Source organism: Oryctolagus cuniculus, chromosome 19, assembly GCF_964237555.1.
Source record: "Oryctolagus cuniculus chromosome 19, mOryCun1.1, whole genome shotgun sequence".
Lineage (NCBI taxonomy): Eukaryota > Metazoa > Chordata > Mammalia > Lagomorpha > Leporidae > Oryctolagus > Oryctolagus cuniculus.
Genome location: NC_091450.1, coordinates 35,014,484 through 35,042,477, shown reverse-complemented (window position 1 = coordinate 35,042,477; position 27,994 = coordinate 35,014,484). Strand labels below are relative to the sequence as shown.

General features: G+C 48.9%; 1 long non-coding RNA gene and 1 pseudogene across 4 annotated transcripts; both read left to right on the top strand.

The window, feature by feature from the left end:
* Nucleotides 1-42: 42 nt before the first annotated feature.
* Nucleotides 43-24,722, top strand: LOC108176034 (uncharacterized). Of its 4 annotated transcripts, XR_011384614.1 has the most exons (5): nucleotides 43-206; nucleotides 3,558-3,774; nucleotides 4,312-4,424; nucleotides 16,978-17,058; nucleotides 22,455-24,722. It is a non-coding gene; the product is annotated as an uncharacterized lncRNA (long non-coding RNA). The 4 variants fall into 4 exon arrangements; XR_011384615.1 differs by lacking the exons at nucleotides 16,978-17,058; nucleotides 22,455-24,722 and adding an exon at nucleotides 5,806-6,202; XR_011384613.1 differs by lacking the exons at nucleotides 16,978-17,058; nucleotides 22,455-24,722 and adding an exon at nucleotides 5,059-6,202.
* LOC138847022 (small ribosomal subunit protein eS6-like) lies at nucleotides 15,675-16,641 on the top strand (annotated as a pseudogene).
* Nucleotides 24,723-27,994: the final 3,272 nt, after the last annotated feature.

Genomic DNA, 27,994 nt, shown 5'->3' with positions numbered 1-27,994 from the left:
CATCCTTTTAGGAACTCTGGGAGATGGAGTCCTCTGAGGCTTGTTGCTCACTGGGCTCTGGGAGATGGCGTCAGAGGCGGGGTGGGGGGCCAGCGTGGAGTTCTGGGAGACGCGGTCCTCTGATGCACAGTACGCGCGGGGACCTCTGGGGGATGGAGTCTGAAGCGCGAGACCACAGTGCGATCTGGGAGACGCGGTCCTCTGATGTAAGACGCCCACGGGGACCCCAGGGAGATGGAGTCCTCCGAGGCTTGTCGCTGGCTGGGCTCTGGTAGTTGGAGTCGCGGGGGGCGCCCGCGGGGCTTTCGCAGATGGCTTTCTGAGGGTTTCATGCTCAGGGGGCTCTGGAAGCTGGGGTCCTCAAAGAGGGCAGCCCAGCAGGGCCCTCCGTGAGACGGAGTCCTAGGAAGCTGGACACCCACGGGGCTCTGGGAGATGGAGTCTGAGTCCAGAGCCAGTAAGGTGTTCTGGGAGACGCGGTCCTCTGATGCGTGACACCCGCGGGGACCACTGGGAGATGGAGTCCTTTGAGGCTTGTCTCTCGCTGGCTCTGGGAGTTCGAGTCTGAGGCGCCCATGGGGCTCTTGGAGATGGGGTCTTAGGGATTTGCGCAGAGTGCTCTGGAAGACGGAAGACGGGCTCCTCAAAGAGGGCACCCCCGCAGGGCCCTCCGTGAGAGGAGTACTCGGAAGTCGGCTGTCCACGGGGCTCCGGGAGATGGAGTCTGAGGCAGGCGCCCACGGGGCTCCGGGAGATGCAGTCTGAGGCAGGCGCCCACGGGGCTCTGGGAGATGGAGTCTGAGGCAGGCGCCCATGGGGCTCTGGGAGATGCAGTCTGAGGCAGGCGCCCACGGGGCTCTGGGAGATGGAGTCTGAGGCAGGCACCCACGGGACCCTGGGAAATGGAGTCTGAGTCCAGAGCCCGTGAGGTGTTCTGGGAGACGCGGTCCTCTGACGCAGGATGCCCGTGGGGACCACTGGGAGGTGTAGTCTGTGGCGAACGGCCGCGAGTCCTGTGCCGAGTCCTAGAAGCCACCAGAGGGCGCGCGAGCCTGCCTTTTCTGACTGTAGGCATCAAGGGTGTGAGAAGTGCATCAGAGGGCACGTGATCCTGCCTCTTCTGGCTGTAGCCATCAAGGGTGTGAGAAGTGCGCCAGAGGGCGCGCGAGCCTGCCTCTTCTGGCTATAGCCATCAAGGGTGTGAGAAGTGCACCAGAGGGCGCGCGAGCCTGCCTCTTCTGGCTGTAGCCATCAAGGGTGTGAGAAGTGCGCCAGGTTCCCAGCAAGGATGAACTCTCAGATCTGCACTCTGTAAAATGCTTCCAATCTCTGGCTGACAGGTCTTCAGAGTGCTGGACACAGAAAGGTCTGGGGGGACGGGGGGAGAAATTCCACCTAAAGCACAAGATATCTACCAATAAGATATCCATGGCCGGCGCCGTGGCTCACTAGGCTAATCCTCCACCTGTGGCGCTGGCACCCCGGGTTCTAGTCCTAGTTGGGGCGTTGGATACTAGTCCCAGTTGCTCCTCTTCCAGTCCAGCTCTCTGCTGTGGCCTGGGAAGGCAGTGGAGGATGGCCCAAGTGCTTGGGCCCTGCACCTGCATGGGAGACCAGGAGGAGGTGCCTGGCTTCGGATCGGCGCATCGCTGGCCGTAGCAGCCATTTGTGGGGTGAACCAACTGAAGGAAGACCTTTCTCTCTGTCTCTCTCTCTCTAACTCTGTCTTTCAAAAAAAAAAAAAAAAAGATGGCCACTGAAACTAGTATGAGGCCTGGACAGTGACCTGTAATACTGATTTTTAGTTCCACATGATGACCTGTAATATGGTGTGATATCTGATCTCTGAAACTAACTTGATGTTCCCTGTGTGGCTTCCAGTATTACTCTATCATGTCTGCATAGTGACATCCTACAAGGTTGATTGGTTTGGTAGGTGGCTGCACTGGACTTGGTGGGCTTACTGTGTTAAATAAAGTTGGATGGTCTCTGTTTTTCCTGCATGGTGTTGACATGATGATTATTTTCAAAAGCAATTTCCTTCTCAAATCTACAGGGAGGGTGGGACAGTGATGAATGCAAGTTCTTATTGCAACTGCTACTGTTTCTTTTAAAAGATTTTAGCAATGGGCCAGGTGCAGTGGCATAGTGGGTAAAACCGCTGCCTGTAGTGCCAGCATCCCATATAGGCGCCGGTTCGAGACCTGGCTGCTCCACTTCAATCCAGCTCTCTGCTACAGCCTAGGAAAGCAGTAGAAGATGCGGATGGAAGACCTCTCTGTCTCTGCCTCCTTCCCTCTCTGTGTAACTCTTTCAAATAAATAATCTTAAAAAAGATTTTAGCTGTTTATAGATACACATTCTGATATTCCTGTTTTTAAAAGATTTATATATTTATTTATTTATTTGAAAGGCAGAGAGAGAGAGAGAGTTTTCAATCTGCTGGTTCACTCCCCAGATGGCTACAATGGCTGGAGCTGAGTCTATCTGAAGCCAGGAGCCAGGAGCTTCCTCCAGGTCTCCCACATGAGTATGAGGGCCCAAGGACTTGGGTTATCTTCTACTGCTTCCCCAGGCCATAACTGAGAACTGGATCAAAAGTGGAGCATCCAAGACTCCAACGGGTGCCCGTATGGGATGCCAGCACTGCAGGCGGTGGCTTTACCTGCTATACCACAGTACTGCCCCCCTTTTTTAAAGAGACTTATTTATTTATTTATTTGAAAGGCAGAATTACACACACACACAGAGAGAGAGAGAGAGAGAGAGAGAGAGAGGTCTTCCATCCACTGGTTCACTCCCCAGTTGGCTGCAAGGGCTGGAGCTGTGCTGATCTGAAGCCAGGAGCCAGAAGCATATTCTGGATCTCCCATGTGGGTACAGGGGCCCAAGGACTTGGGCCATCCTTCAGTGCTTTCCCAGGCCACAGCAGAGAGCTGGATCGGAAGTGGAGCAGCTGGAACTTGAACCAGAGCCCATATGGGATTCTGGCACTGCAGGCAGCAGCTTTACCTGCTACACCACAGCACTGGCCCCCTTTCCCTCATGACAACTGTTGTCATAATTTCTTTTTTTAAGATTTATGTGTTTGGCTTGTTTTCACATTTGAGTATTTCTTAAGCAGCTAAGTTAGATAATTAATTAAAATTTATAGATATTCTAGTTTTTTGTGGTTACCCTAAGGACTTATAACCACATAAGTATAGGGTAGAGAATTATTATTGTGTTTATCTTCAGAGTATAAAACTGTATACAAGAACTTGGTTTAGACATCAGTGAACTTGACCTGAGTTCTGAAAAGCCATATTTCAGATAAGTGAGATCTCACTGCCAGATTAACTATAGGGTAAAAAGTAGCATAAGAAGGGACTGGGATCAAGGATGGATTAGTCTCACAGTGGGGGAAGTGTTCACTGACATAGCTTGAATGGGGATGGGAAGAATGGAGAGAATAACCACGGATCAGGAAGCACAAATCAAGTTGTTGGGAAGGTGTCCTCCTGATCAATTCACATTTCCAACTCTTGATTTTGCTTCTTTTTTTATATTTTTTGCAGATTTTTTTTGAGAGGCAGCAAGACTGATAGACAGAACTCTCATGCACTGGTTCATGCACCAAGCACCTGCAACAGACAGGCTTCGGCCAGGCCAAAGCCAGGAGCTGGAAGTTCAATCCAGGTCTCCCACACCCAAGTATTGGATCCCTTCTGAGAGTCTGCATTAGCTGGAAGCTGGAATTAGGAGCAGAGACAAGACTTCAACCCAGGCGCTCTGGTACGCAATGCAGGTGTCCCAAGAGGCAGCGTAGCCACTGAACCAAATGCCTATGCTGACTCTGTTTGGATACTGTCAACTGATAAACATAATCTTCCAAAGCAATAGCTTGTGTTTTTATTGAATGTAATTACAAAATAGCTTAAATGTCTATCCGTCTTCGGAGTGATATAATTTGAAAATCTTTGGAATTTTTTGAAGATTCGGTTATTTGAGCAATGTCTTCTCACCCAAATCTTGTTTCTTGTGATGTCAACAAGTACTGAACATTATGTAGGATAAAAAGTGTTGATAGAAATATTTATAGAGTCTGTATACAAGGGGGCTTCAAAAATTGTGGAAAAATAAAATTAAGATATGTTTATTTTGATGCAAAACTGTTTCAACTCCATGCATAGTTTTTTTAAAATATGCACTTTCTATGAATTTTTGAAGACCCCCTCATATTTTTTAGGTCAGTAGCTTTAGAGTTCTTTTGAAGCATAAAGTTCTCCATTTTGAATAATGTAGAATTAATATTTTCTGACTCTTATGCAGGAAATCAGCTACATTTGTTGCTGTGGATTCATTCTGAGAGGAGGAGCATGGTGGGGGCAAGAGGCGTGGAGTCACCACACAGACCCCGGGAGTCAGGTGAAAGCAGGCCAGAGGTGAGCAGCCCACAGACTCATCTATTTCAGTTGCAACAGCAGCTTAAATAGCCAAGAAAGCCTATCTGGTTAAGGGGTGGTTTATGCCCTAACCAATCACAGCCTGTTGCCAGGAAGTATCCAAAGCCATCAATCACAGCCTGTTGCCAGTCATGCTCTGTTGCCAGGGGGTTTCCCCAGGGGGTTTCCTAAGCCACTCCTGAGTAACTGATGCTTGCTTGCCAGTGGCCATTTTGGCATGGCCTTCTCATTCCACCATACATTAACATCTTTCAACTATAATTTGTCTGAGAAACTGTTTTTAAAACATTTCCTTTATAAAATTTAAATGAAAATCAGTAGGAGTTTATGGGTAATCTACTATATAACTTAGTGTGTAGGCTATAGCCAAAGCCACTACTGTAAAGGCCAAGTGATTTGACTTGGCCCCTGGTTTGATCTTGGGATACTCTGGCTGCAAAGTCATTGTTCTCTCAGAATGCTATGAAGTTAGAAAATGCTAGGTGGGAGTGCTGGCATCGTGGTGTAGCAGGTAAAGCTGCTGCCAGCAGTACCGGCATCCCATATGGGTGACGGTTTGAGTCCAGGCTGCTCCACTTCCAATCCAGCTCTTTGCTATTGCCTTGGAAAGCAGTAGAAGATGGTCCAAGTCTTTGGAGCCCTGAACCCACGTGGGAGACTCAGAAGAAGCTCCTGGCTCCTGGCTTCGGATCGATGCAGCTCCAGCCATGGCAGCCAATTGGGGAATGAACCAGTGGATGGAAGACCTCTGCCTCTCTGCCTCTTCTTCACTCTGTGTGTTATTTTCAAAAAATAAATAAATAAAAAGAAAATGCTAGGTGGGAAAACATGAAAAATGACTTCATATCAGGCACTAAGATCAGAGAACACCATTTCAAGACAAACCTCAAAAGCAAGTAATCAACTATTTCTAAGAAAACAGAGCTTGTGAAGGTTCCTCTGGCATTTTTGCAAAGGAATACAGAGTTTAAAATAAAGGCGTGCATAAATAAGCTTTAGGAAGATAAGCTGACAAGTTTTCCTTCAAAAGAATCTGCTGAAGCCAAGAAAATGGTCATATTAGAAACAGATTATTTGAGAGGATAGTTGACACCTGTATTTTCCTAAGAAAGTCAATCATTAGAGATGAAATGGTCAAATATCAGAGAAAGTAAGACTGTGTGGTGATAGAAATAAATACTAAAGTGCTCTTTAGACTCAGAGCTTCTACACAGAACAAACAAATAATTAACGGTGGGTCTGGGGGCTTACGATGGCCCCCACACAATCCAGTGAATGTAACTGTTGTGCAGGACAGAGAAACACAGACAGAGTAGTGGTCTCAACATGGGAGTCAAAGGGTTTCCTCTGATCTCTCCAGAGAGTGCAGACAGCACACTGCCAGAGTGAGGTGTTCAATTGGGAAGAAAGTTCTATGGACAGTTTGTGGGACCGGCGCTGTGGCACAGCACTGTGGCCTGAAGCACTGGCATCCCATATGGATACTGGTTCAAGACCTGGCTGCTCCACTTCCAATCCAGCTCTCTGCTATGGCCTGGGAAAGCAGTGGAATATGGCCCAAGTCCTTGGGTCCCTGCACCCACATGGGAGTCATGGAGGAAGCTCCTGGTTCCTGGCTTCAGATCGGCACAGCTCTGGCTGTTGTGGCCAATTGGGGAATGAGCCATCAGATGGAAGACCTCTCTCCCCCTCTCTCTGCCTCTCCTCTCCCTGTGTAACTCTGACTTTCAAATAAATGAATAAATCTTTTAAAAAGAGGGCAGTTGGTTTAGTTCCTTGTCATTACACACACATATAAATGCTATTTGAAATCTCCCTGCCCATCCAACAAAATCCCACAAACATGAACACAGGCACACATATGTCACATACCCTAGCCCACACTTGAATAGGCCTGAGCCACACAAATGGACACACCACAGTGCACATCTAACACACACACACATACATGTGCATAGTATTTGATGTGAGTGGGTATACACAAAAATATATTTCATAAAGGTACACACACTCATACACTTAACCCTCACACACTTACATAGTACACACAGGTGAAGGTACACATGAAGATATACAATAACAACACTAACAGAGATGTATACATATGTTAGACAAGCACACACATCACAATGCATGTATGAACATTAACATATACTCATGCACATGTGCACACACAGACACAGATGTACAATCAGAAGGTTCCAGAGAGAGTAAATTTATCTCAAGATGTTTGAGAATTTTAAAATGAAGAAAAGGAGACGTTAACACAGGAAAGGTGGAATAAACATATTCCCAAGCCTCTGAGAAACAGGGGTGCAGATACTAAAGCCTACATCTTACTGCTCTCTTGTGGTGGTTCTAAAGAACACCTTTCTGATCACTGAACAGTCTGTCCTTGCTTTCCCAAATGTCTAAAAAATAATAAGCCTCTCCAAATGTTTTGGAATCCACTATGAGAAACTGATGATATTTGACGATTATTACAAAACCAATAATGCAGTATCATTTGGTCAGAAATAATTACCTCCTGATGGCCATGTTCTGAATTCAAGGACAACCATATACCAAATGCTTGGGTTGGTTTACATTATTATCCCCTAAGAATTCCCTCACCATATTTGTTAGCCATTTGCATTTCTTCTTTAGAGAACTGTCTTCTGAGGTCCTTTCCCCATTTCTTAACTCGACTGGTTGTTTGTTGTTGAGTTTTTTATGTTGCTGATATATTCTGAATGTTAACCCCTTATCAGATGAGTAGCTCACAAGAATTTTTGCACTTTCTGTTGGATGTCTCTTCACTCTATGTTTTCCTTTGACATGCAGAAGCTTCTGAGTTTTGATATAATACCATTTGTCTAGTTTTGCTTTTGTTGTCTATGCCTTGGAGACCTTAACCAAGAAGTCACCATCTACACCAATGTCTTGAAGTGTTTCCCCTATATTATCTCCTAGGAAATTTAGTTGTAGGCCTTAAATTCAGGTCTTTAATGCATCCCCAGTAAGCTTAGGAGCCCCCAAATTATTCAGCTATCTGATGGTAATAAGGTATATAACATGCAATATCTTTTAAGATGATTTATTTACTTTATTTGCAAGATAGAGTTAGAGGAAGAGAGAGAGGGGAGAGAGAGAGAGAGAGAGAGAGAGAGAGAGAGGGAGAGAGAGAGGTGTCTTCTATCTACTTCACTCCCCAGATGGCTGCAATGGCCAAAGCTGGGCCAGACCAAAGCCAGGAGCTGGGAGCTTCTTCCAGGTCTCCCACGTGGGTGCAGGGGCCCAAGCATTTCTGCTACTACCCCAGGTACGTTAGCAGGGAGCTGAATTGGAAGTGGAGCAGCCAGGACTCAAACTGGCACCTGTATGTGATGCTAGCACCTCAAGCAGTGGTTTAACCCACTGCACCACAGTACAGCCCCAAAATGCAATCTTATTGTAAATACATCCTTAAGATGAACATTTTCAGAGAAAGAAAACAAATAGGAAAAATATTTTAATTCGGTGCGATTGCAGCATACCACACAGTGAAAAATGTCTCTCAGATGAAAGGCAATCTTCCCTCATCAAAGCACAGACAAACCAAAGAGAAATTGTTTGTTGATATTTCTCATTTCTAAAGTAAGTGCACTCTGAAGTCCCTTGTATGTTGATTTTCTACCAGTGTCTCACATCAATCTCTTTGCATGGTCTGAGCATCGTATGCAATGTTCATCTGTGAGACAAAACCTCTGCATCACATGTCTTTGTGAACACTTGACTCTCTTTTCAGCAGGAAGTGTGGACTTGTGTGTATACTCTTGTCCATGCTTCTGCCATTCTTTCTTGGGCTCACCCTAATTGGGCATTTACCACCGTTCTAGGGACACTTCCTGTATGGTCACTAACAACCATGAGTCCCGTAGCACCATCTCAGCTCCTGTCCTGTCCAACCTGCTGCAGCCCTGGAGCTAATACTGAACTCTTGGTTGCCTAATAGTAACTATTGTAAAGGATTCAGCCTAGGTATTGTCCATTGTGATCCAATATTGTTGTTTCAAAGTATTTGGTATAGCATTCCTTATGTTTTCCTTTAAGAACTCCCCCTCCCTCAGACCCTTGGAGTGCACTCATAGTCTATTATGACACATGTTCAACCATTGTGTTGCTCTACCATTCCCAAATGAATATCATTCTTTGCAAAACCTGATTATTTTTGCTTTTGAGATTGCCATTGTCCTGGGGATATCACAGAAAACCTGGCCAGGTGGCCCAAGGCATCATGTTCTCTCCCAAGAGGCCCCTTCTTTTCCTACATGCCCCAGACAGGTTCCAAGAGGCCTGACTGCTGGCCTTGGAGCTGTCACTAAGATCATATGTGAAGTGGGGGCCAGGATGAGCCCATTCTGGTCTTGAAGGTGCTGACCTTTTGAAAGGATGAAAGAGAGGTTGTTCTCTAGTCACTGAGCTGCAAGGGGCATCTCTACTCCTAGATTCAATTACTCCATAGCCTGGGGGAGAAAAAAACAATTTCCTGCAGCCTCAGGCCCCCATAGGCAAAAGTCTCTTCTGGCTCAGTCATCCTGCCCTCCCTGTGTACTCTCAGAGCCTCCAGAGGTTTTGTGGGGAGTCTCAGAATATCCTGATCTGGTCAATGGTGGTGAGGCAGGCCTGAGAATGGATCTTAGGCACCCAGGGTGTGGGGCTGTGTGAGTGGGCAGAAATGAGTGCATGCATCCTCAACTCTAGCCACGTACAAAGCACTAGAGAGAATCCTCTTCCTGGATCCAGGCCTTGGGGACCTCTGGGCTGGTCTATGTATCAGTGTGTGCAAAGCTCATGAGTATTCACGTGGGGCCCAAACCACCTCATCGTTAGAGAAGTAACACCAGTAACTGGAACATCTCTTCTGTGTGGTGTGGATACCTGTTCATTTGTCAGGCACCCCCCAAGTGGCACCTGGAGACCTGGCTTGGACTGGGAGCTGAGTATGAATCCTTGGTTAACAACATCCAGGTGCAGAATGCAGTTTCTCTCTGAATAAAGGAGAGAAGATAAAAATTTGGATGGGGGAATGAAGTAGCAGGATAAGACCCTTCAAGCTAATCAAGGGTGGGTTATCAGGTAACTAACAGGAGCCACCCTGCAGCTTCTCTCTGGCAGGTGTGTTCCTGCAGGGCTCCTGGAGCTGCATCCAGGCCTGGCTGTCCTCAAAGAGGCAACCCTGGGCCAGAGTGCAAATCTCGAGTTTTAATCCACATTCTGAGGCAGCCCCTGCACCCCCCCTGAACTTAATTGTTACTGTGGATTCGTTCTGAGAGGAGGAGCGTGGTGGGGGCAAGAGGCGCGGAGTCACCACACAGATCCCAGGAGTCAGGTGAAAGTGGGTGAGAGGTGAGCAGCCCGCAGACTCGTCTATTTCTGTTGGTACAGCAGCTTATATAGTCGAAGCAGTGAATCCAGTCAAGGGGCGGTTTATGCCCTAACCAGTCATAGCCCGTTGCCAGGCAGGCTCCATTGCCATGTGGTTTTGGAAGCCATCCAATCACAGCCTGTTGCCAGGCAGGCTCCATTGCCATGTGGTTTCCAAAGCCATCCCATCACAGTGTATTGCCAGGCAGGCTCCATTGCCAGCAGCAATCTTGGCATGGTCTTCTTGTTCCACCACATTGCCCCCTTTTTGTTTATTTTTGAGCAACGGGAGGCATGATTCTTGGCCATACCATTGTTGACCCCATTTCCATGTAGTCTCCGTTCATGGCTGTGCCTGTCTTAGGTTGTCCCCCAGGAGATCTTAGCCACTGACTAACCAGCGCTCAAAATGGGAGACCATAGGAGTGCTTGCTCAGATGGGGGTAGGAATGAGGAACAATGGTAACTGCATGCAGGCTGTGGGCCATTTGAGTGGCTGACCAGAGCTAGTGGGAGTATAAAACAGTAGCAAATATGGCTATGGGCAGTTCCTCAGGGTAGTATGATAGGGCAGCAGCTTGACAATTGGTAGCAGGTGCGTCCACTAACAAGGTGGACTCTGTCTTGTTCAGCTGGTTCTGGTTGACTATCAGTTGCAGGCTTGATGTTTCTGGCTGGTACCCAAATGGGCTGTCCCACATTCTCTGGATAGACACAAGCATACCCTTGGCCCTTGGTCAGCAAAAGCCTTTCTATGGGTGTTGGAATCCAGGGCCTGAATTCCACATCTGCTCCTACATTTAGGGCAAACATGCAGGTGGGATGGGGTCTAGCAGCTGCTCTGAGAGCCTGGGGTACCTGGGGACTGCCACAAACATGGATCCTCACTGGGTGCGGATGGGATGACCTCACATGGGTTATTGCCTCGAGGTCATCTAAGTTCATCCCATGGGTATCTGGGGAGTGTCTGACTAGGCATTGCTGCGTTGTCTGCTGACACATCATTTTCACTGTCAGAGCGCTCTCTCCCGAAGTCATCAACTGATGTCTGTGAGACAGGGACCTGGAGAGACAGGCTCTCATCACTCACAGATTCATTATGTTTGGTCATCTGTGTGGGTTTCTGAGAGGGGGTATCTTTCCCATGTTTGAGTGCTTAAGAGCTGCACGGCACACCAACTCTAGCCAAAGGAAAGACATGCACAGCACTGCTGCCATAACAAAACAAATTCCTAGCACCTCAGTGGTTGATGGCATTATGCAGAGGTTCCCTACGTTAGACGGACAGACAGTGGTGTATCAGGTCGTATGTTTGTCCTGTGCTTAGTGGGGGACTTCCTTGATTCGTTAGGTCAAGGCCGTATGCCCACATGGTGTCTCCAGAGCGTCAACTCTCTCAAGGGAGGGTAGATGACTTGGTTCCGAATTCTGGGATGATCAGTCCCTTATGTGAATTCGCCAGGCGAACTGGAAGTAAAAGGAGGAGCCGAGAAGTGGCATTAGGTTTCTGGGTAGTGTGTGCTTAACCTGCGGTCACTTAGACTGAGGACAAGGACAAGGAAAGGGGCGTAGGAGGGGGTTCTGTGCTCACCCTCGCAGAACCGAATAGCACACAAAACACCGAGGGGCCTACCTGCCAAAATCAAGGGGGGACTTCGCCGAGTCTGACACACTGTCTCTCTCTCAGTCACGTTGGTGCCAGATGTTGCTGTGGATTCATTCTGAGAGGAGAAGCATGGTGGGGGCAAGAGGCACAGAGTCACCACACAGATGCCGGGAGTCAGGTGAAAGCAGGCCAGAGGTGAGCAGCCAGCAGACTTGTCTATTTCAGTTGGTGCAGCAGCTTATATAGCTGAGGCAGCCAATCTTGTCAAGGGGCAGTTTATGCCCTGACCAATCATAGCCTGTTGCCAGGCAGGCTCCATTGCCAGGTGGTTTCCCAGGGAGTTTCTGAAGCAATTCCTGAGTAACTGATGCTTTCTTGCCAGCAGCCATTTTGGCATAGCCTTCTCATTGTACTGCACAATCCCTTGAGGGTGCAGGGGCCCCGACACGTGGTTCCAGTGCCCCCTGACCCATGAGGGTGCCAGTGCCCCCTGAGCCATGAGGGTGCCAGCATCCCCAGCCCCATGAGTGTGCCTGAACTACCAACCCCATGAGGGTGGTAGCTGCCCCTGACCCTGTGAGGATGGCTGCCGCCCGACCTGGTGAGGGTGGCTGTGGCACCAACCCCATGATGGTGCCCATGCCCCCTGACCTGTGAGGGTGCCTCTGTCCCCCGACCCATGAGGTTGCCAGCACCCGCCAACCCCTGTGGTGCCAATGTCCTCCATCCCCCATGAGGATTTCTGAGTCCACCCAATGGGGAGAGGTTGTGTACGAGCCCCCCCCACACAGTGGCATCATGGCTACCCCCAGCCCTCCCCCACCCCAACCACAGCCCACAGGTGGGCCTTCCTCAGTCTTCCTGGGCAGAAAAAACTCCGGGAGGCTCCCGAGCTTTCTTTCAGAATCTCTCTCAGTGCCCCCTGAGGAGGGTCAGCCAAGGTAGGCACCTGCCACTCTGCCTGTTTCAGGACCATGTCTGCCCCACTGCACCAGCCCCACACTGGGGGGTGCCCCTGGGACCTCAGGGCCAGGCCCCTCCCTCTCCCTACTGCAGCTCCAGACTCCCTCTTTCCTGTTTCTGTCCTTGGGCCAGCTGGCTCTCTCCTCTCCCTTCCCAGGCAGCCTCGGGACTCCGTGCAGCTGCCCAGGGCCTCCGTGGCTGAGCTTGGGGGTTCTCGGGACAGGATCCGCACCACTGGCAGATGTGGGTGTCCTCTGAGCTGTCAGAGAGGTCAGGGAGCTTGTGGTTGATGGTGTAGGGGCTGGGAACTTGGGGGGTGTTGTTGTGGGACAGCCAGAGGTCTTTGAACTTCCTCCTGGGCGTGCCACACCTGCCCCAATCAGAGCTGTGCTGCTGGGGGCAGGGGACAAGAGGTATCAAGCCTCCAGCCTGGGAGCCCCAGCACAGGCCAGGGTGACAGGCCGGGGGTCACCTCATCCCTTGGGTGTGCAGTTGAGAGTGGCCGGGGGTGAAGCCTTCGGTTGCTTGATGACCTCAAAGCCTGAGAATCCTCTGTACCCATCAGCCCAGGCGAGGCAGGGACCCACAGCCTCCTGCCTCCCACCTGGGCATTGTCACACCTGCTACTGGCTGAAGGTGGGATCCTCAGCCCCGGATGAAGCCCCGTAGCCAGGGCAGGTCAGCTACTCTGAGTTCCGCCTGGCTGGGCCACAGAGTTGGCCCAGGGCCCCACCTGCCACTCTTCGCTGGCCTCTGACTCTCCCTCTTCTGCTTTTCCCCAGCAGGGAGGGCCCAGACTCACCTCCACGACCTGCAGCCCCCCGACCAGCTGAGGCTCCCCTCTTAGATTTGTGAGTTTGTGGCCCCCTGCCCGCCCTGCCTCTCCAGTGTCCCCTTTGAGGATGCTGGGCTTTTTGAGTACCCGAGGGGCCTCCGGCACCCCCTCCACCCATCCATTTTAGCTGCGTGCTCCTGGTTCAAGCAGGGTTCTTCCTCCTGTCTTTCTCCATCAGGCCTGCTGGCTGCCACATGGGCTCCCAGGCTAGTGCTGGCCATGGCCAGTGGGTCCAAAGGCAGGGCCGTCAGGGAGGAGGGAAGTCTGAGAGGGCCAGGCTTGTGTCAGGACTGTGGCTGTGCTGCCTGGGTGGTGAGTGAGAGGTGGCGTGAGTGGCAGGGGAGGCCCTCTCCAGCCTCCACCCCGACTCCCCAGAAACTGGTCACCCACTCCAGCTCCTCCTCCCATCTTCCTTCCCCTTCCTGTCCTTGGCCTTTTCCAGAAAGCTCACCCACATGCCCACCTCCTGCTGCTTCCCACCTCCGCCCTGCCCACCAGTGCCATGGCCTGGCTGCTCTTGCCTTACCACCTGTCTCCCTCCTCTCTCTCCACTGTTCTCTCTGCTCTCTCTCCCACTGCCAGCTGATTGGGTCAGGCAAGGCCATGCTGTCCTGAGAGCCCCAGGCCCCCCTTTGACATCTAACCAGATCCTTTCTCTTCCTCAGAGACCTCCCTTTGCCAGTCTGTCCAGAGAGCTGTTCTGTGACTTGACAGTGGCCCCTCAGCCTCAAAGCCTCCCCTTCATCTGTGACTTTCTGTTGTGTGGTGAGCTCATACCTCCAGGCATGACCTTGTTGAAAATTTGTGCCCCTCTGGGGTCCTGCTGCTGCCCTGTTCTATAAATATCTATTGTGGGAAGCAACTCGGACTAGACTAAGTTACTGGAATTAAGACTTATTCTATGCATCTGCTTTCCCACAATATGGCGCTGGGAGAGGAGGAAACAGCTTCTACACAGCTGCCTCCAGTTCAACCAATAAACAGCAGGACCTGCTCCTGATTGGAGGAGAGCAGCGTACTCAGCATTGTGGGTAGCAGAGTTGGGATTGGTGGAAGAGGACTATAAAGGAGGAGAGAGACAACATGCACCAGGAACATCTATCTGAAGGAACACCTGTGCAGCCCCCGAGAGAGCCGGCCGGCAGTGTGCCGCTCCCCCCGGAAGTGGGGAAAGTGGCAGGGGGAACCGCCCTTCCACGGAGGTGGAAGGGATGGTAGCCAACCCGGGAAGAACCAGCAGCAAACCCGGGGAGGGCTGAGCAGACAAAAGAACAGCGCAGGGTCCTGTGTCGTTCCTCCACGAAGACGGGGAGCGACATAATGGTGCCGTGACTCGGCTAGGAAGCATAGGCAGGGCTTAGCGTCATTCCTCCATGAAGAGGGGGAGCGACAATCTATAAATACTCATAAACACACACACACACACACACGGCAGTGCCCCTGGAGTCACAGTGTAATAAGACCAGCCTGGAAGAGGCCTCTTCACCCCACTGAATGCTCAGTACAGCACAGCACAGCAGGCTGCCCACTGCTGGCAGGCCCTGCTGCCCTGTGCAGTGCCCACCCGCAGCACAGTAGACCCTGGGCCCTAGGATGATGCTGCCCCTGGTCCAGAAGTGACCCTTGCCCTAGATGCCCTGGCCCAGGTGCCCCTGCCTAGCAATGACCCTCACACAGATGCTCTCCTTGCCCAGATGCCTTCTCCCATGATGCCCCCTGGCCCTAAGTGAACCTCACCCAGACTGCCCTTACCCATGATACCCCTGCCCCAGGATTGACCCTTGCCCTTGCCTTGGTGCCTCCACCCAGCAATGCCCCTCACCCAGATGCCCTCCTCACCCAGATGCCATCCCTGAAATTGACCTCACCTGAAGATGACCCTGGCCCAGAAGTGACCCTTGCCCGAAGATGCCCTTGCCTGGAAGCCCCTGCCAGCAATGACCCTCACCCAGATGCCCTTTCCTGAAAATGACTTCGCCTGAAGATGCCCCTGGCCCAGAAATGACCCTAACAGAGGCAGAGAGAGGTCTTCTATCTGCTGGTTCACTCCCCAATTGGCCATAATGGCTGAAGCAGTGCTGATCCAAACCAGGAGCCTCTTCCAGGTCTCCCACGTGGGTAAAGGGGCCCAAGGATTTGGGCCATCTTCCACTGCCTTCCCAGGCCACAGCAGAGAGCTGGGTCAGAAGTGGAGCGGCTAGGACTTGAACCTGCACCCTTACGGGATGCCCGCCATGCAGACTGGGACTTTAACCTGCTGTGCCACAGCACCAGCCCCCACAACAGTATTTTTTCCTTCATACTACCTGAACTCTTAGTGCAGAGTTACCCTTAGGAGTATAAAGTAAACTAAAAATAGATTTTTGTAAAAATTAACGGAAATAGGAGAGGGAGGAGGAAGAAGGGTTGGAGCATGGGTGGGAGGGAGGGAAGGATGGGGAATATCACTATGTTCCTAGATCTGTATATAGGCAATACATGAAACTTGTATACCTTAAATAAAATTTAGCCTCCGAAGCGGCCAGCTGCTTCAAAATGAAGCTGAATACCTCCTTCCCAGCCACTGGCTGCCAGAAACTCATCCAAGTGCACAATGAACGTAAACTTCGTACTTTCTATGAGAAGTGTATGGCCACAGAAGTTGCTGCCGACACCCTGGGTGAAGAATGGAAGGGTTATGTGGTCCAGATCAGTGGTGGGAATGACAAACAAGGTTTTCCCATGAAGCAAGGTGTCTTGACCCATGGGCGGGTCCACCTTCTGCTGAATAAGGGGCATTCCTGTTACTGACCAAGGAGAACTGGAGAAAGAAAGCTCAAATCAGTTCGGGGCTGCATTGTTGATGCCAATTTGAGTGTTCTCAACTTGGTCATTGTAAAAAAAAAAAGAGAGGGAGAGAGAGAGAGAGATATTCCTGGATTGACAGATACCACGGTGTCTTGTCGCCTGGGTCTTAAAAGAGCCAGCAGAATTCGTAAGTTTTTCAGTTTCTCTAAAGAAGATGATGTATGCCAGTATGTTGTAAGAAAAGCCCTTAAACAGGGTAAGAAACCTAGGACCAAAGCACCCAAGATTCAGCGTCTAGTTACTCCACGTGTCCTGCGACACAGACGCCGGCAAATTGCTCTGAAGAAACAGTGTACTAAGGAGAACAAGGAGGAGGCTGCAGAATATGCTAAACTCTCAGCCAAGAGAATGGAGGAGGCCAAAGAAAAACGCCAGGAATGGATTGCCGGGAGATGTGGGCTGTCTTCTCTGAGAGTGTCTACTGCTAAATCTGAGTCCAGTCAAAACTAAGGTTTAATAACAATTAATAAATAAGGTTGTGTTTCAGACCTCAAAAAATAAAAATAAATACAAATTTTGTTCACCTTTTCAAAAAACCTGATCCACTCATTGTTGGGGAATGGGACAGCCTGGCCAGCTGTGCCCCTCCCGACATGTACAAGCACAAGAAGTTTAGTGCTGGGCTTTTTCCACCCTGCCCGTTGCTAACCGCAAGATCCTGTTTTGACTTTAAGCATCCTGTTATTGCATGTTTCCCACATTTACTAAGTTTTGTTTCTTGCTGATTTGGTAACATGTTTTCCGTGAATCATATATAAACAGGTGGATGGTGGGAGGGGGATATATCAGAGGGTTGGAGGAGGCGAAGACAGTGGGCGTTCGTGACATGTAACCTGAGTCTGCTAAAAAATAAAGTGGAAGCTGAAAAGCCGATAAACGCGTCTGGTGTCTCCGAGGTCTCTCTGGCATTAACCTATCCGGAAGGTGCATGCCTGCAACTGGTGCCATGACTCGGATCGCTGTGACGCAGAAAGAAGGTAAGAAAAAAAAAGTCTATAGACGGGAGTCTAGGGGAAAAAGCCTAGGAATACCGCGGTACAATGGGGAACATACAGTCCACCATGAAAATGCACCTATTGATTAGCCGCCCGTAAAGAGTGTAGCTGTGTGCAATTTTACTAGGATACTATATAAAACTTGTCCTTGGTTTGTTGAAGAAGGAGATTTATCACAGGTTTGGTGGAGATGGGTGGGACGTGAATTGTGAAACGCTGGAGTTGAAGAGGGAGTGATCCGCTTGTGGAAGCTGATAGATACTGCCTTACGGTCGGAGGATGACTAGGTCGGGGAACTCTTAGATGAAGTCTCTGAACTACAGGAGGAGCTCAGCGAAGACTCCCTTGATAGTAGCGAAAAAGGAGACAAGATAGAGGAACAAAGGATGGAAGCAAGCGGAGGAGCATGACCAAAAGTGAAACATCTGCAGACGCTGGAATTGCCTCCACTTTACCCGGAGTTGCCCTTAATGCCCTCCGCTGCTCCTTACGAACTGCCCCCTCATCCTATGTGCTGTTGCTGTTTTGCCGGCAATGCTTCAAGTGAGATGAGGCCCATAGTTTTAGAGTCTGGGCCGGAGAAACAGAATAGAAGGCAAATACTTGAAAACGAAAGTGCTCGTAATGACGTTGAAGCTGCTTTTCTTATAAATACTGGGGAATCAACTCCCCACCCACCGCGGCGCCTGAAACCAAATTGGGCAGAGTTCTTTAACCCCCATCAGATCTTTCCAGTGACTGAAGACTGCCAAGGAAATCGCGGGTGGACTCCGGTCAACTTTACAGCATTAAAAGAGCTGCAAAAGGCAGTGACTCTCTACGGGCCACATGCTAACTTCACCAAAGCTATCCTAGGAACTTTAGGCACTCAGGGCCTAGTCCCTGAAGATTGGAGAAATGTCTGCAAGGCAGTCCTTTCAGGGGGAGATTATCTCTTATGGTCAGCCGCTTATAGGGAACTAGCTCGTACTCAGGCGGCACAAAACCGAGCTGATGGGCAACCTGCCTGGAATGAGGACATGTTAAACGGAGAGGGAGCATTCCATGCAGAAGCGGTGCAAGCTTGGTGTCCCCGGGAGGTATTACAACAAATAAGAGATACAGCCTTGAGGGCCTGGAAGGTAGTGCCAAAAAAAGGGGAAGTTAAACACAGTCTTAGTAAGATAATACAAGGACCAACCGAGCCTTATGCAGATTTTATTAACCGCCTTTATGAAGCTGCGGGCAATCTGTTTGAGTCTCCTGAAGAGGCCGCACCCTTGCTGAGACGACTGGCATATGAAAATGCTAATAAGACATGTCGCTCCACGCTAAGGCCTTCGCAACATAAGGACATCCCTACCTTTATGAAAATTTGCAGAGATGTCATGGATGATGTTGCCTCTGGGCTCATGCTGCTATGGCAATGGCTAAGGCCAATAGAGCGAGTGACCGCAAATATTTCACTTGTGGCCAACCCGGACATGTAAAAAAGGAATGTAGACAACATAAGCCCAACAAACGACAGCCAGGATTATGCCCTAAATGTGGGAAAGGTAATCATTGGGCCAGTGATTGTTATTCTAAGACTGATAGAGCAGGAAACCCCATTCCCCAAGAGTCAAAAAATGGGAGAGGGGCCCCAGCACACCGGGGCCTGAAGCAAAATTGGGTGTGCCAGCAATCAAAAAAGGGGGATCAGGAACAGTAAGCTGTTTCGAATTGCAGCCAACGGAGTCTCAAATATTAACTCCAGCTATGGGTCCTCAAATCATTGATGTAGTCCCTACTAAAAATTCTGTTCCCAATACTGGCTTTGGACTAGTGATTGGACGAGCCACCAATTTTCAGCGTGGACTCCAAATTCAGCCAACAATAGTAACTTTCCCCACATGCAAACCTAAAGTTATCGTTCAAGCCACCTTAGGTGCAGCTATCGTAGATAATGACAGACCCCTAGCACAATTACTATGCTGGGAAAAAATTAGAGATCAGAGAGCTAAACAAGGAAGTAATTTTGCAGCACTCTCCTTATCATTGGAAAACAGACCACTTTGGCCTCTTGTCATTCAGGGAAAAACAATACAAGGCTTGTTAGATACTGGGGCTGATGTATTATAGCCACAGACGACTGGCCTCCCTCCTGGCCAACACAAGAGTCAGAGAATACACTGGTAGGGTTGGGTACTACCCATGCTCCACCTAGGAGTGCCAGCATCCTCACTTGGACCGACAATGAAGGCCATTCTGGACAGATCCAACCATATATCTGTAAGCTGCCAGTTACCCTTTGGGGACGAGACGTCCTACAGGAACTAAGACTTACCTTGACTAATGAAAAGGGAAAACAACAAGGATAGCAGGCTGTGTGGAACATCATGACATGAATGGGATATAAAGGTGGAGGCCTGGGAGCTAGGGAACAGGGTATTTCAATGCCCATTAGTCCAAAAGGAGAAAAGGACAGGCATGGACTGGGTTTCCAGGAGGGGCCACTGCACCGCAGCCAATCCCTATAACTTGGCTCTCCTCTAAGCCAGTGTGGATTTCGCAGTGGCCCCTTACAGAAGAAAAATTGGCTGCTGTAAAAACCTTAGTAGAGGAACAATTAGGGGCAGGACATCTTCAGCCATCTACTTCTCCTTGGAATACTCCTATCTTTGTGATTAAAAAGAAATCAGGTAAATATCACCTACTTCATGATTTAAGAGCTATAAATAAACAAATGCAACCTATGGGGGCCACCCAACCCGGCCTCCCCGTTTTAACCATGCTACCTAGAGAATGGAAACTAATAGTAGTTGATATAAAGGATTGTTTTTTCTCTATCCCCCTAGCCAAGGAAGATAGACAACGTTTTGCCTTTACAATTCCCTCTATAAATCATATAGGACCCAATGCTCATTTTGAATGGACGGTATTGCCACAAGGAATGACTAATAGTCCCACATTATGTCAAATATATGTTGCTAAGGCTATTGCACCTGTAAGAAAATTATTTCCACAAATGACAATAGTACACTACATGGGTGATGGTCTATTGGCTGCTCTCAATCAGGAAGAATTAGATAAAGCCTTTTTTGCATTAGAGCAATCCCTAAACAATTATAATCTTATCTTATCCCCTGAAAAGATTCAACGAGTTCTTGCAGTCCAATATTTAGGACTACGGATTACCCCTACCACAGTAAAGCCTCTTGATTTTAATATCTCCACTCATCATGTTAAAACCTTAAATGACTTACAAAAATTGTGTGGAAAATTTTTTAAATTTTATTTTATTTTTTTTTTATTTTTTTTTTTTTGACAGGCAGAGTGGACAGTGAGAGAGACAGAGAAAAAGGTCTTCCTTTTGCCATTGGTTCACCCTCCAATGGCAGCCGCGGCCAGCACATTGTGGCCGGCACACCACGCTGATCCGATGGCAGGAGCCAGGAGCCAGGTGCTTTTCCTGGTCTCCCATGGGGTGCAGGGCCCAAGCACCTGGGCCATCCTCCACTGCACTCCCTGGCCACAGCAGAGAGCTGGCCTGGAAGAGGGGCAACCGGGACAGAATCCAGCATCCCGACTGGGACTAGAACCCAGTGTGCCAGTGCCGCTAGGCAGAGGATTAGCCTAGTGAGCCGCGGCGCCGGCCCAAATTGTGTGGAAATTTAAACTGGATTCGGCCTTATTGTAAAATGACTACTGAAGAAATGCACCCTTTGTTCCGACTTCTGGAAGGCGATGCATGCCTAAATTCACCCAGACAACTTACAAAGGAGACAAAAGCAGTATTAAAAAATTTTGAACAGCACCTTAAGAGCACCGCTATGCAGCGGTGTGACCCCAGTATGCCCTTAAGTATTTTGGTGTTCATACAAAGTCATTATCCCTATGCTTTACTCTGGCAAGAAGGACCGTTGTTGTCTGTATACCCACATAACCATATGCCCAGATCTATTACCTCCTATGTGGAGGCTATGGGAAATTTAGTTTTACAAGCCATCCACCGAGTCATAGAAATTGCAGGGAGAAGACCACAGTCCTGCATTCTTCCATTAGAGTCTGTAGTCATTCAGGAGTGGGCTAAGGAAACTTGGCAATGGTCCCACATCACCATCACCCTTGACATAAGTGTAGATAACCATTATCCCCATCATCCCTTTATTAGATTTTGCGACATGGTACCCTTACACTATTTTAAAAGAGTTTATTCTAATCCCATTCCCAAAGCACCCATAGCTTTTACTGATGGAGCAAAAGGAGGTACCGGGGTGGCTATTTTACAAGGTCAGGTGCATCATGCAGTTACTGCGTCTCCCTCACCTCAACATGCAGAGCTAGCTGTAGTGGCTAAGTTATTAAATATGGTTGAGGGTCCTCTTAATATCGTTTCTGATAGCTTATATGTTGTTAATGCTGTTAAGAGGCTAGGCTCCCCTTCGCTAATATCCAAAAGTTCTACAGTGTTTCCTTATTTTGAGCTTGTTCAGCACGCTTTATTTAGGAGATCAGATCCCATTTTTATCACCCATATTAGAGCACATACCTCTCTGCCAGGTCCTCTCACTGCGGGAAACGCCCTTGCCGATCAACATTCCCACTTCCTTTTAGCTTGCACTGCCATGGAACAGGCAACGGAATATCACAAACTTTGGCATGTTAATAGTAAGACCTTAAGGATGAGGTTTAATATCCCTATTCGTAAAGCTAAATCTATTGTCCAAAATTGTGAAAAATGTGTTATTCATCAGCCTGTTACTATGCCCACTGGAGCTAATCCCTGGGGCCTTTATCCATGTCACATTTGGCAAATGGATGTAACGCATATCCCTGCCTTTGGCAAGCTATCCTGTGTCCATGTTACGGTGGATACTTACTCAGGAGTAGTTATGGCTACCGCCGCCGCCAAAGAGTCCACCTCGCATGTAATGCAACATATGTTACAATGTTTTGCTTCTTGGGGAATTCCTAATATAATAAAAACTGATAATGGACCTGCTTATACTTCTAAGGCTTTTGCTGAGTTTTTAGCAACTTTTCATATCTCTCATTTAACCGGCATCCCATATAACCCTACTGGACAAGCCGTTGTGGTGGCACTAATCTGTATCTGAAAAATTTTGTATTAAAACAAAAAGGGGGAATAGGGGCACTATCCCGTTCCCCTTAAAGACATTCTCAACCTCGCCTTACTTACCATAAATTTTTTAAATAAAAAAGCTGATGGTCTCACCCCGGCAGAACATCATGTAATCTCGGAACAGACCCCCAATAGTAATAAACCCCATGAACTGACAGAAGCTCAGCCACCTGTTAGAAAAATGATTATGTGGAAAGACCCACAAGATAACAAATGGAAAGGCCCATACCCATTAATAAGACGGGTACGAGGCGCTGTTTGTTTTCTCCCACAGGAAAAAAAAAATCCAATCTGGACTCCAGAAAGACTGACAAGAACAATAGAGTGGCAAGATGATCGTGATCCTACTCCTAATAATGACGCCACTGTCACCAACGATGGCCAAGCTGGATGAGTATTGCGGTCTCTTGAGAGCCCTACCTCTCCTTCTACCTGTTTCTAATTCTTCTAACCTTCTGCCAGTTGTGTATTTGCATAACTCTACCATAGGTGAAAGATTTGGAGTGCCTTACAACAGTCTTGTCAATTCTTCCCATCAGGGCCAGGTTAACTTACCCATCCACCTTTCGGGAGCGCTATGCTTCCATAAGCCCAAGTTTGGTGCAGATCTTTGTGGTTATAATTATACCGGCTTTCCTACGCCATGTATTAATTTGGCCATTTATTCCATGGGAGATGTTATCAACTGGAATGAGTCAGGTAGTTCTTATACAGCCAATATTACAGGGGAACTTATAGCTTTTCGATCTGAGTCGCTACCTCTCAGGTGCCAGGAGTGTCACAGACCATTTGCTCCTTACCCTCCTACCAATCCACTTCCTTCTTGCACTCCTCAGGCACCCCCAATTCTCCAGATGCCTGTCCACCTCTGATCGATTCCCTGTTGCTCCTTAATGTTAATTTCTTTGCACCTTCTTGATTTGCCTTTTCTTTCTTTTTTTTTTTTGACAGGCAGAGAGTGGACAGTGAGAGAGAGAGACAGAGAGAAAGGTCTTCCTTTTGCCGTTGGCTCACCCTCCAGTGGCCGCCGCGGCCAGCACGCTGTGGCCAGCGCACCGCGCTGATCAAAAGGCAGGAGCCAGGTGCTTCTCCTGGTCTCCCATGGGGTGCAGGGCCCAAGCACTTGGGCCATCCTCCACTGCACTCCCTGGCCACAGCAGAGAGCTGGCCTGGAAGAGGGGCCACCGGGACAAAATCCGGCGCCCTGTCCGGGACTAGAACCTGGTGTGCCGGCGCCGCAAGGCGGAGGATTAGCCTCGTGAGCTGCAGCGCTGGCTATGATTTGCCTTTTCATCACCCAATGAAACCCGTGTATCATCCCCTGTTTGCCTTCAGCCTCCCTTCTTTTGGTGTCGCTGTAATGCTACTAATAATACTTGCACTACAGGAGTTATTTCCTCATGTGTTAAAGGAAAATTGAATGAAGTGGAAACACTGGAGGTTGTGCGGATTACCATTTGGGTTCCTGTACCAGTTGCGGTGTCTGAGAAGGACTTCTCAATGGCTGTTCGACACAGGAGAGACTTTGGTGTCACCACAGTCGTCATTGCAGTAATTGCGGCGTTATCAGCTGGTGCAGCCGCTATTGGCATGGCCATGAGCCAAACCTCCACACTGTCCGCACTTGATAGCATCACAAGATCTACCACCCAGGCACTTGATGATATACTGCTATTCAGCTGTTAACTCAATGAACGGATTTATTGCAAGATCAGGGTGGCTGGCATACCCTGTGTTATTCGATCTACTGCAGTTTGTGTTACCGCCTACCCCTACAACCACTTTTCATTTGCCGCTAATCAGTCCCATCTTTTGGGTAGCATGTTAAATGGTAGTTGGAATCCAATTAAACAATGGGCCGCTATTATAGGGTTGGCTCTTGTTGTGCTTATAACAGGATCAATTATTGTTCAGATCTTGCAAGGGCTGTTCAGGCGTCAGCATAATACGCAAATGGTGGTTAAATAAGCCATGCTAACATTCAATAACCAGTACCCCATGCAAAATGGACAGATTCAGGTGTGGCTGAATCTGCTGGACCGGTAGTCAAAGACAGGTATGTTCTGAGAGGTCTTCAAGGCAACCTAAGACAGGGCATGAACGCTCCCTCCACACCTCATGTTCATGTGCCAATGACGGGTAAGCCCAATAGATGCTCTTGGTCACCTAAGACAGGCACAGTACCACTCCATTTTGCAAAGAAATAAGGGGGAGATGTCGGGGAATGGGACAGCCTGGCCAGCTGTGCCCCTCCCAACATGTACAAGCACAAGAAGTTTAGTGCTGGGCTTTTTCCACCCTGCCCGTTGCTAACCGCAAGATGCTGTTTTGACTTTAAGCATCCTGTTATTCCATGTTTCCCACATTTACTAAGTTTTGTTTCTTGCTGATTTGGTAACATGTTCTCCGTGAATCATATATAAACAGGTGGACGGTGGGAGGGGGATATAAAAGAGGGTTGGAGGAGGCGAAGACAGCGGGCGTTCGCGACATGTAACCCGAGTCTGCTAAAAAATAAAGTGGAAGCTGAAAAGCCGATAAACGCGTCTGGTGTCTCCGAGGTCTCTCTGGCATTAACCTATCCGGAAGGTGCACGCCTGCAACTCATCTTTTTAAAAAAATTTTATTTCATGTTTCAGTTCTGATATTATTTCTGTCTTCTAACTCTGGGATTTTCTTGCTTTTTGCGGTCCTTGAGGTGCATTGTTGTGTTTGTTGCATTTCCATTTCTTAGGCCATCCTCTGCTGCTTTCCCAGGTGCATCAGCAGGGAGCTGGATCAAAAGTGCAGCAGCTGGGATTTGAACTGGCGCCCATATGGGATGCCGGTGCTGCAGGCAGAGGCTTAACTTGCTACACCATGTTACTGGGCCCTCAAATCCGTTTTTCAAAGTTCGTTCTGATGCGCCCTGACCTCCGCTGCTGCCTGGAGGCACTCGCAGCCTGAGCCCTGAGGGGCCGTGTGGCATCCTGGCCAGCCTCGAGCACCCTTGGTATGGCTTTGGCTCACAGCTAGTTAAATGCCCTTGAACTTGTCCCCCATGTACACAGAAATTATCTAGGGGCTGGTGTTTGTGATGTAGCAGGTAATGCTGCTGCCTGTGATGCCAGCATCTCATATCAGCACCAGTTCAAGTCCTGGCTGCTCCACTTCCAGTCCAGCTCCTTGCTAATGCACCTGGGAAATTAGTGGAGGATGGCACAAGTGTTTGGGCCCCTGCAGCCATGTGAGATCTGGAAGAAGCTCCTGGTTCCTTGCTCTTGACTTTGGTCAGGGCCAGCTTCAGCCATGAGGCCATTTGCGTAGTGAACCAGTGGATAGATCTGCCTCTCTCCCCCTCTCTCCCTGTAACTCTGCCTTTCAAATAAGTAAAAATAAATCTCTAAAAGATTATCAAAAATATGTTGATACTGAGATCACATACAGCATCCTAAATATATAGCCCCTTAGTCTGAGTCCATGCCACCTATAATAGCATACACAAATTCTGCTCCTGTGTGCCTTGGTCCAATACTGCTTTTCTTGTTATTGATAACATAGTCATGCCTTGTGTGCACAAACTTGCCTGTGTATAATTAATTTTATGTAATTCCCTCTTAAGTGTTATAGGAGTAAAAGGTGGATTCCTGGGGCAGCAATAAGTCATCTCCTGGTGTCTACATCCCACATAGGATTTCCTGGGTTTACATCTGGTCCAGTCCTGATTTCAGCTTCCTCCTGATGTGCACTGTGGGAGACAACAAGTCTCACAAGGGCCCAAAACGCAGCCCACAGTACTTTGTGGGCTCCAGTGTTGGAGTGTGGGTGGGTGTGGATGATACAGGACTTTGCTTGTCATGGAATGGGAGCTGGAAACACATCTGCTTAGAAGCTGACAACCAAGGCACAGAGATGAGTCTGAATCCCATTGTTTCAAGCATGTGGAGGCAAACCCCCCAAGTTACTTCTGGGAATCTGTGCCACCACTGGGAGAAGTACTAGGCTAAGACTGCCGGGGGGTGTGTTTGGGAATTTGTAATTTGCCGGAGGATACAGACATGCAGGCAGTTTACAATAGACCCTTTCCGGGCCATATTCAGGAGTGGGAGAGGTTAGTGATTTCCCTCAGATGAGAGTGTGAGTTTTCTACATGAGTGCAGATTTGTGTTAGCCAATATAGTATATCTTCTCCTAGACAAGCCCTTGTTCACCCCTCACACACACTGCTCTGCACAAAGGTGCCTTGCCCAAGAACTCCTCGCCACTATTCCTCCCTGTGAGAAGTAAACACTTGGTTCATTTTCAAAGTAAGAATGGTAGATTCTGTGCACCTGAGTTTTTAGGGACCCAGGAAGGTTGTGGCCAAACAGCTGAAGCAAATGCCAGGAAGATTGTCACGCTGTTGTTACTCAGCCAATGAGGAACTGGGGGAGGGATCTGCTTGCTAGGAAATAAATAGCTTTCTGGAACCTGCTCCTGGTGTGCTGGCACAAGGTGTTGCAAGATCGGAAGTCGGGTCTCACTGTTTTTGCACTCGCTGAGTCGAGTCCATCGCTTGAGTGAATGAGTGAGGCTGTTTCTCACGCAGACCAAGCTTTAGGAAGCATCTGTCAGCCAATGGAGGGCTATCTGTGGTGAGTGTGTGTGTTCCCCGAGAGGCAAACATGCATGGCCTTGCCTTCATTACGTGCCTGTAGTTTCCTGGGCTGTCCTGAGCTTCAAAGATCCCCAGGGATGAGAGAAGGCAGGGACCGCAGTTTCCTTGCTGTGGGAACTGAGGTGACGCCCGTGAGAGCATACATTTTGCCCACATGAGAGGATTGTTTGGAGATGGCTGCACATCTAGCAGCTAGCAGAGCTGCTTCCTGAGTTCAGGAAACTTGACCCTGGTTGCAGTGCTGGTCATGATGGGGTGAGGGTGAGGGACTGAGCTAGAGCTCAGGGCTCTGCTTCAGGGGGCTGTGCTCAGTCTGAAGTTTTACTCTTTCTGCTGATGCCTTTTTTTAATTAAAGATTTATTATGTATTTGAAAGAGTTACACAGAGAAGGAAAGGCAGAGAGAGAGAGGCAGAGACAGACAGAGAGGCAGAGATAGAGAGACAGGCAGAGACAGAGAGGGAGATGTCAGTCTTCCATCCGCTGGTTCACTCCCCAGTTGGCCATAATGGCCAGAACTGTGCTGATCTGAAGCCAGGAGTTGGGAGCTTCTTCTGAGTCTCCCATGCAGGTATAGGGGCCCAAGGACTTGGGCCAGCTTCTACTGCTTTCCCAGGCCTTAGCAGAGAGCTGGATTGGAAGTGGAGCAGCAAGGTCTTGAACTGGCACCCATATGGGATGCCGGCACTGCAGGTGGCGGCTTTACCTGCTATGCCACAGTGCTGTTCATCCTTATGACATTGTTGTGCTTTTTTTTTTTTTGAAGATTTATTTATTTGAAAGTCAGAGTTTTATACACACACACACACACACACACAGGTCTTCCATCCACAATTGGCCACAACGGCTGGAGCTGTGTCAATCCTGAAGCTAGGAGCTTCCTCCAGGACTTGGGCCATCTTCCTCTGCTTTCCCAGGCCATAGCAGAGAGCTGGATCAGAAGTGGAGCAGGCGGGTCTTGAACCAGTACCCATAGGGATGCTGGCCCTTCAGGCCAGGGCATTAAGCCGCTGCAGCACAGCGCCAGCCCTGTCTTGTCTTCTGATTCCTGGTGTTTCCAAACTCTCCATCTTCCTGTCCTCCAGTGAGGCCCTCCCCTTGCCTGTCTTTTTCACCCCTTCTCCCCTCCAGCCCTTCCTCCTCCTGTCTGCCTATGCATATCAACTGTTATGGCTGTGA